This window comes from Beta vulgaris, chromosome 6 (assembly GCF_026745355.1).
Source record: "Beta vulgaris subsp. vulgaris cultivar EL10 chromosome 6, EL10.2, whole genome shotgun sequence".
NCBI lineage: Eukaryota > Viridiplantae > Streptophyta > Magnoliopsida > Caryophyllales > Amaranthaceae > Beta > Beta vulgaris.
In genome coordinates, this window is record NC_079207.1 from 53676994 (window position 1) to 53685609 (window position 8616).

Sequence of the window (8616 nt, forward strand, 5' to 3'; positions counted from 1 at the left end):
AAGAATCGATCTTATGGGTTAGAGTAGCTAGTTTCCTGGACAACAAGGAAATGACCTCAACATCATGTTTACCTCCCTTTTTCTTAGAGAAACGAATAGTCGATGCTTGATTAGATGTTAGTTTCTCCAGAAGTTCATACCCTTCATCAATGGCCTTGTCCATGAAGAACCCACCGGATGCTCCATCAATTACCCACCTTGTATCTGCATCAGCTCTAGTGTAGAAAATCTAACACAAATACCACTGGTCCAAACCATGATGAGGACAAAGACATCGTAGATCCTTGAACCTCTCCCAAGCTTCATACAAGGACTCACCAGGATCTTAGGTGAGAGTTACTATGGCATGACGCATATCTGCAGTCTTTTGGTAAGGGTACCACTTGATGAGAAAAATATTTGATAGTTCTGCCCATGTGGTAATGGTGGAAGGCAACTTATTATACCAAAATAGAGATTTGTCGCATAGAGAGAAGCCAAATAAGATGAGTTTCATCTCATCAGTAGTAACACCAATTTGTTTCTAAGTAGCACAATATTGTAAAAACCGCTACAGGTGCTAATTTGGGTCTTCAGATGGTAACCCAACAAACTAATTATTCTTAACCATATTTAGAACATAAGACTTGATCTCAAAATTCGTAGCAGCGATAGTGGGCATCTGTACCCTAGTAGCTAGGCACATTATCAAGAGGTGGTTGTGCATAGTCCCCTAAAGGTTCGTGTAACATTCTCACCCATTTTGAGAGTAATAGGTGAGCCGGGGAATTATTGTTGTGGTGAAGATGGTGGAGAAGGTGTCTTTTGGGAGGGTGTCCCTGCAGATAATTTTGCTTGCTTAGTTTTCTTTCTAAGCCTACTAGCCGTCTTTTTCATCTGCAGATCAAATGAAATTAGATTTGGGGATTTCAATTTCCTGCTCATACACCAAAAACACTAAAACAAACGTGAGATGCTCCAAAGAACATGTGTTCTTTAGAGTAGAGGTTAGTGTAATACTATATTTCAGACAAAATAAAAATAAACCGTCTCCCCTACAACGGCGCCAAAATTTGATAGGCTAAAGTCATATCACCTAATAAAAAATAACCTAAGGTCCACTAACCAGTAGTCAGGGAAGTCAGGATCGAATCCAGAGGGAGAAAGTTATATTATTGTATCTGAACTCTAATATTATACTAACTAAATTAGACAAAGATGGTTGTCTTACTAAACTAAGCAAATAACATAATTAAACACGAAGATATGAATCAATTAATAAAGAACTAGGATTATGATCACTATGCATACAATTCAGGAAATCAGGGATGGATAACAACTACCTAATAAGTCAATTTATCTAGGGCACATGCACTAGTAGAAAAAGGACGATTTAGGTCCACTCAAGTGCGTCGCACAGAAACGGAAACGACGCAGAGTTGTGATTTGCGTCGTATGTGGGAAGCTGTACGACACAAATCACAACATTCTTTCCACCAGGTGCGCGCTATAGCGTCGCTCCCTCCTCACATGCGACGCAAATCGCACGTTGGGAGGGTGCGATGCATATAGCGCGCACCTGGGGAAAGAATATTGCACCAATGTGCGTCGCACACTATAGAGCATGCGTTGCAAATGACCAATGTGCATCAGACTCCCTTTCCCGTCCGACGCAAATCACTTCTAAATGTCTTCATGTATATTTTTCCTAACATTATTTTTTCGAGCCTTAACTCAAAACAAACCCCTACTCTCCCTTTCTCTCTCCTCCTACAATGCACCCTCGCTCATTCACTCGCCGACGTTCCTTCTACTCCGGCGATTTTCGCTTCACCGGCGCTCCTTTGCTTCTCCCGCGAATTTCATTCTTACAGATTCGCACCCTCTCTGTCTCTCATTCTCAGTGCTTCTCCGCCCCACTCCAATGGCATTATCTCGCCGGCGACGTTGCATCTCCGGCAAACTCTCTCTCTCTCTCATTCTCGGTCCGGCTCACTCTCCGGCGGTTGAAGATTCGCACTCGCTCTCTCTCATTCTCGGTCCGACTCACTCTCATTCTCTCTCACTTGCCGCCATTTACACCGACCTGCCACCGCCGCGGACTGACTTGCCGTCATCGGTCCGCCGCCGACAATGTATGTAATTTTTGGTTTTTTTTAAAAAAAACTTTGTATTAATGTATATTAATCATGTATTTTCAAGTTATTTTAATTTTTTTGGGGTTGCTTTGAATAATCTTAGTTCTAATTTTTGTTTAGGGGTTAAAATTAGAATTCAAATCATGATAAACATGTGTGAAATAATTTGAGATTAAATTTAGGATGTTCGTAGCTTATGAATTTGATATTATATGTGTAGTATATAGTTTCTTGAATACTCACTTTAGAATTATATGTTTCAATTTTGGAGTTGAATTCTTGAATGCTTACTTTAGAATTTGAAACTTATGTCACTCCTTTACATTGTATTTCAGTTGCCACCTTAGTCCTCGTCGGTTTGCCGGTTCTCCAAGCTTGTGTCTTTGTGCTTGTCTTCGCTGCTCCTTGAGAGCAGAGGTATGTATTACACCTTTTGTTATTTTTTGATTTACGTTAATGTAACCATTAGTTTGGATTTGTGGATTTGTTTATGTAAATTGTTTGGTTATTATGTGATTGGGAAAGTATATGTTGAATCATAACCAAACCTATATGGACATATCTTAATGGGGTGGGGAGGGAAATCTAAGAAATGAATTGGTTTGTGTTGTTTTATTGTAATTTGCATCATTTGCGTAGATACCCGTTCGAGGCTTACTCATTAGGAGTAAGTCTTGAATAGTCTCCGGTTTGGGACTATCTTTGAGTTTCTTATCTCACTTAGGATGTGAATAAATGTTTGGTTTTCGATTCTAAGAAAGATCCTGCTCATTTCCCTAAGCGTTCTCTGGGTACATATGTTGATAGTTTAACTACTATCTTCATCGTGTACTTGGAGAACTGTAGGGAAGCTGCCGGATTTTTCTTAGAATTGAAAACCAAATGTTCATTCACTAGTGAGATGAGAAACTCAAGGATGGGTTAGGTTGGAGTGATAAGGACCCTATTGGTCATGACTGCATTTGATAAACCACTATGAATGATGTGATCGATTGTGTTCTTGTTTGGTGTCTCTAGTGCATGAATATGGATCGAAATTAGATGTATGGTAATCGAATTTCGGCGACATTTCTACAAGAGGTTAATGAATTTATCAGAGTTGCGTTAGAACATCAATTGCAGAATGGGTCAAAGTTAGTCTTGTGTCCTTGTTGTGATTGCAATAACTCAAGGGGGCATCGTGATATGGATCAAATTAAAGATCATTTGATTCGTCATGGGTTTAAGAGTAACTATACTAGGTTGACATGGCATGGAAAGTTTTATGATCTGGGTATGAGCTCCACTAGCTTGTGTGATGATTTGCATGTTTATCACATTGAGGTTGAGGTTGAAGGAGATGCTGATAATAAGAATGATAGGGTAGATGAAATGTTGCACAATTTGGAGGATGAAGGAACTGATCGTCCGCATATGTATGATAGTATGTTAAGTGTAGCGGACAAACCTATGTATCCGAGGTGTAAGAATTTCACTAAACTTTCTGGCATCCTCATATTGTTCAATATGAAATCGAAGCATAGTTGGACAGATAATAGTCTAAGTGAGTTGTTCACTTTTTTTACAAGATTTGCTACCTGAAGGGAATGAAATGTCCAACTCAACCTACGAGGCAAAGAAACTATTGTGTGCCTTAGGTATGGAATATGAGAAGATACATGCATGTCAAAATGATTGTGTGTTGTATCGGAACGAGTACCAGGAATTGCGTGATGTAGGTGTGGAAAGTCTCGATACAAGGTAAAGGAAAATAATGATGAGGGGATGAAAAAGAAAGAAACTCCGACGAAGGTTCTTTGGTATTTTCCAATCATTCCGAGATTTAGGCGTTTATTTTAAGATGAAAATAATGCAAAATTATTAAGGTGGCATGCGGATGAGAGGAAGAAAGATGGGATGCTTAGACATCCGGCCGATTCTCCGAAATGGAGAAATATCGACCAAAAGTTTCCCGATTCTAGTAAAGAACCTCGAAATCTTAGGCTTGGACTTTGTACAGATGGGATGAACCCATTTGGCACACTAGGTACCCAACATAGCACTTGGTCGGTTCTACTGACAATTTATAATCTTCCTCCCTGGTTATGTATGAAGCGTAAATTTGTTATGCTATCGCTTCTTATTTCTGGTCCTAAGCAACCCGGAAACGACATAGATGTGTATCTTGACCCACTCCTTCAAGATCTGAAATTGTTGTGGGATGACGGTATTTCGATGTTCGATGCGTATGCGAAAACTGACTTCACATTGCGTGCCATGATATTTTGCACGATTAATGATTTCCCGGCTTATGGGAATTGGTCAGGGTATACAGTTAAAGGAGCAAAGGCATGCCCTATTTGTGATGAGGATATGATGAACAAGCCGTTACATCATTGTGGGAAGAATGTGCACCTGCATTATCGTACATGTCTTCCTTTAGATCATCCATTCCCTAAGAACAAAAAGTTATTCAACGGAAAAGTGGAGATGAGATAAGCCCATGTACCCTTACGTGGAAAAGAGGTTTCTAATAGGGTAAAGGATATTGAAACAATTTTTGGCAAGCCCTTCAAAAGTGTCTCAAAGAACTTATACAAGAATAGATCTAAGTTTTGGGACCTTCCGTATTGGGAATGTTTGAAAGTCAGACATTGTCTTGATTTAATGCATATTGAGAAAAATGTTTGTGATGCCATTGTCGTAACATTGTTGAATATGCCCGGGAAGACAAAGGATGGAGTTAAAGCTAGGAAAGACATGGCTGAAAAGGGCAGACCAGAACTAGCACCTAAGGAGCGGGAAAAACGTTATTATCTTCCACCAGCTTGCTACACTTTGTCTAAGAAGGAGAAAACCAGTTTTCGTGAGTCCCTGCATAGGTTAAAGGTTTCTGCTGGATCACTACTACAAAACAGAGCAAAGATAACACCCCTAAATTGACACTTATTTTATCAACTGTTACGTAAAGTCTAAATTTAACATTTTAACATCAGAAATGTTATCTTAACTTGTATTGATAATATATTCTTAACAATTATCTTAATATGTGTTATCTTTGCTATAAAATTAGTATGTGGTGTTATATTATTAATAGTAAAAATATGTCAAAATAATCTCTATTATATAAGGCAACATATGGGGGACACCAAAAAATAGAAAAAAAAATTTAAGAAAAAAAAATAGGGAGATAACTAACTGTTTCATTTTGAATGAAAAAAGGGGGAAAGTAAGATATTTAAACTAAACATCAGTTTTTCTAGAAAACAACATGTAAAGACATTTTTTTTATTTAAAAAAAAATCATTTTCTATTCATATGTTATTACACGCTATCGCACGCATTGCGTGCATGTAAGGCTAGTTATATTATAGACCGTTTATTTGGCTAGAAATTAGGATCACTTTCTACACGTAAAGCATAAAATAGAAACTGCAAACCCTTTTCTTTTACAAACCCTACTTTTCAATTTCTATAACTGAACTCTAATGTACATAACCACTTGCTCGCACCTCCGATTTCCCCTTCAGTTTCCAGCTCCGGCCCTCATCTCCGATGAAGCTTCGTCCCTCACAGTCTCAATATCTATCTAGAAGACAACGTGGATATATTCATCGAAATTCGCAACTTCATCTTGCCCGATAAATCGTTTTGGGAGAAATTGACAACCATAATTGTCATTCTTAACAACAATTTACAGGTAATTCTTAATTTTCAAGCCCTTATGTATTCCTAATGCATAAAGAAACTGATATTTGTGGCTTTATTGTTTAAATTTTGATAATTTAATCAATTTTCTAGTTTCTTGGATTGGTAATTTTGCTTTATTAGTGGTGGTCGATCGGGTGGAGAAAAAAAACGAGACGAGAAAATTTCACTTCATTTTCATACAAATATTACTAATGAATGATAGATGATATTAGTTGATACTGAACATAAAATTTCACTGTTTATGGGTTGTTGTTTATCGTGTTTTCCTCCCTTCTTTGTTGATGCTACTCTGTTGTTGTGTTGCTAATGTCGTTGTTGTTCGTCGCTGATGTTGTTGTGGCGTCGTTGGCACCGTCGTGTGCAAGTGGCGTTGTTTATCGTTGTTTCTTGAGGTGGTGTGCACCTTTTCTCTAACCTTCCAGTCAGTTTTGAATTGTTTAGTATTGATTGAATTTGTGATTAATTGAATGATGTTGTGGTGGTGTTGTTCTTGTGGCTTTGTTGGTGTTGCTTTGCTTGTCGAAGCTCTAGTCAATTGCCTTAGGCATTGTTGCTGTTGTTGTTATGTTATGTTCCGCTCCGTGATAATCCCTACTTGAGTTCTTTAATTTTAATTTCTCTTTGTCTCCACCTGCTTTGTATTGTTGATTGACTTTCATGACATAGGGACACTTGTTGAAGCTTAAAGGGACTCTGATGCTTACAAGCCCTGAAGATGTGGCTGCCATCGAGGCATTGAGGTTAAAAAGTTCCGAAAAGAGCAAGTTGACCCTTGATCATAATGCCTTTAGGAAGTTGCTAATAGTGCTGTCTAAAGTAGGCAAAGTATATGCATTGCATACTGGAGATGGACATGTTGTTTGGTCCGTTTTTTTGCCTATTTGCGAAATTTCTTGAGCTGCCAATTATGCTGTGAAAAGTATGTGATCTACCAGTTAATTAAGTTCGCTATCATTTAAAATTGATTGTTGGTTTTTTACTGTCATCACCAATTTCAACTCATATGAGTCCATAGTCTTCTCTCTGTTCTTTTTTCTTCTATACATTCTTATTGCTAACGATCTGTTGTGATTTACCATTAATTGCATGCTCCCATGAGGTACAGGCAACTCCGGATCACATTGAAATATGTGATAATCATGAAGAATGCGCTGCTCGTCGTGAGCAGATCAAGTTGACAAAAGGTTTCGTAGCCAAGGAGCCAGTGAAAGGGCACATGGCGAGTTCTTCTGTCGAAAGTTTAAAATATTTTAGTTAATAGACTTGAATATCTTAGAGAATTTTTATTGTCCTCAGAAGCTTAGCTTCTGAATGTACACTACATTTGCTAATGACATAAACTTGTAATTAGCAGGTAAATGTTATTAAAGGACTCAAGATGTACGAAAACATATTTACTGATCCAGAACTTTGCAAGCTGAATGACTTTTTTCATGAACTCCGAGCTGCTGGTCAAAATGGAGAACTCCTAGGTGTGGCTTCTTTCCGAATCTTCAATACCTTTAGAAATGACAGTATCAAAGTATGCATGTCTTTATCTGGGTTTCTAAGTAGTTTTCATTAATATGCAGGTGGTACATATGTTTTGTTTAACAAACAGATGAAGGCGAATAAAAGGGAGCAAATTCAGCTTGGTGTTCCAATATTTGGACAAATAAAAGATGACACTATGTGAATGAATAAACTTGAAATTAGTCAAATTAAATGCTCTTTTACTCATTATTTTTAGATACTACTATGTGAGTGAATAAATTTGGACATCTAATACTTTCTTCGTTTTTTAGATACTACACTTTTTAAAAATAAGTGTTTCAAATTAGATGCATCGTTCTCTTTTTCCGGATAATAAATCCTTTCCATCTCCCTCCATCCCTTAATAGAGTGCCCATTTCTTTTCTGGACACTATTCAAAGGTAAAGAAAGCCCTCAAAAAATATTTCTAATATATAAGAAAAAACATAGTCATGTGGGGTCTTGTTTGATTCGTTTCATTACGTACATTAAGAAAATCAAACTTTTATAATTTTTACTAAAATGAAATTAAAGATATTAACGATACAAAATGTGCATTGGCAAACGTGCATTGGCAAACGTGCATTGGAGAATAGGCACTATATTTAAGGACGGAGGGAGGACATGAGTTTTCATTTTTCTTTATCTCTAACCTTCTCTTTTCTAAAAATTACATAAAAGTCTGCAATTTTAAGAGTGTATCATCTAAAAGAAATAGAGGAGTAATTAGATATTCAGATGATTTGTTTATTTTGGGGGTGTATATTTCACATTTCGAGCTTACGAAATGCATGTTTGAAAGTTTGACGTTTTATGATTTTTTTTAATTTTTATATGATTATGAATCTTTCAGTCTGTAGATTTGTATCAATATTATATTAGATAGATGAAGAGTAGTTTGGCTAAATTAGTTGAAAATACTTGATTATTATTTTATATTTGAATGATCTTGCGACAACTATGATAAATTAATTTGTGCATGATTAATTATAAAGTTTAATTACTTTTCAAGTTTTTATATATGAATACTTATTTTGTAATTACGATACCTTTATTGTAGTATTAGCAAGGCATTGGTCCAACCTATTCTCAGGAGAAAATTGATGAACTCTAGGGATGGCAATGGGGCGGGACAAGTAGGAGACCCGCCCCATCCCCGCCTAAGTGGGGCGGGGATGGGTCTAGGTTTGGTGGGGATGGGGCGGGGATGGGGATTAAAATTCTATCCGCAATGGGTGGTGGAGCGGGTATGGATTTTATGCTATCCCCACCCCCATCCCCTCCCGCCCCGCCTCAT

At 37.4% G+C, this 8616-nt stretch overlaps 1 long non-coding RNA gene and 1 pseudogene across 3 annotated transcripts; both read left to right on the forward strand.

Moving 5' to 3' along the window:
* Window positions 1-251: 251 nt before the first annotated feature.
* On the forward strand, window positions 252-366 carry LOC125499234 (small nucleolar RNA R71; annotated as a pseudogene).
* A 5129-nt stretch (window positions 367-5495) lies between these two features.
* LOC104897078 (uncharacterized) lies at window positions 5496-7572 on the forward strand. 3 transcript variants are annotated; one of them, XR_008970002.1, is made up of 4 exons: window positions 5496-5796; window positions 6474-7060; window positions 7162-7279; window positions 7379-7572. It is a non-coding gene; the product is annotated as an uncharacterized LOC104897078 (long non-coding RNA). The 3 variants fall into 3 exon arrangements; XR_008970004.1 differs by having other exon boundaries at window positions 5497-5796; window positions 6474-6991; XR_008970003.1 differs by lacking the exons at window positions 5496-5796; window positions 6474-7060 and having other exon boundaries at window positions 7067-7279.
* The last annotated feature ends 1044 nt before the right edge of the window (window positions 7573-8616 follow it).